Source organism: Vigna radiata, chromosome 11 (genome assembly GCF_000741045.1).
Source record: "Vigna radiata var. radiata cultivar VC1973A chromosome 11, Vradiata_ver6, whole genome shotgun sequence".
Lineage (NCBI taxonomy): Eukaryota > Viridiplantae > Streptophyta > Magnoliopsida > Fabales > Fabaceae > Vigna > Vigna radiata.
Window position 1 is genome coordinate 12,579,436 of NC_028361.1, and position 683 is coordinate 12,580,118.

Here is a 683-nt window from a genome sequence, read left to right on the forward strand (position 1 = left end):
AACTTTAAACCGTTCTCCTACAGCAAACATGAATTCTTTATTCAGCTCAAGGTAGGGAAATCAAGGAATTTTCATTAAGTTTGAGGTTCAAAGANGGAAAACATCTTTCATTCAGGTCCAAGAGGTTTGTATTGGCTTATTTGAGGTAGAAGAAAACATGGCCTTGATCATGTGTGACAAGCAAGCAAATTATTCAAACCAGAGAAACTCAGGCAAAATCAGTTGTGATCTATCATGATAGCATTCACAAGAAAAATTTAAGGCACAACATCTCACTAGATTAACTCAAGCTTCCACAAACATCATTAGGCAACTGCCCTGAATATTGATCGCATTTAAACAAAAAGCATTCTCAGATAACTCAAGATGAAAACAACCACAATTTGAGCTCAACTGAACAATATCAAGCATAATTTCACATTCAAGCATCAGTATCATGCATCAACATAGTCTATCAAGCCAGATAACTCAACCAAAACTTCCATAAACTAAAAAGTAAGAGGTTCATTAAGATTTAAAAAACAAGCAACAAAATAAAATAAAGTCAAAGGTGTTGACAAATTGGCAAGTGTACCAAATCGTACAAGTAATATAAATGGTAAGACCAAGTATCGTTTTTCCCAAGAGACTCGTATGGCTTCTTCGTACGCGTGAATTAAAATAATAAGACTTGAAAAATAAAA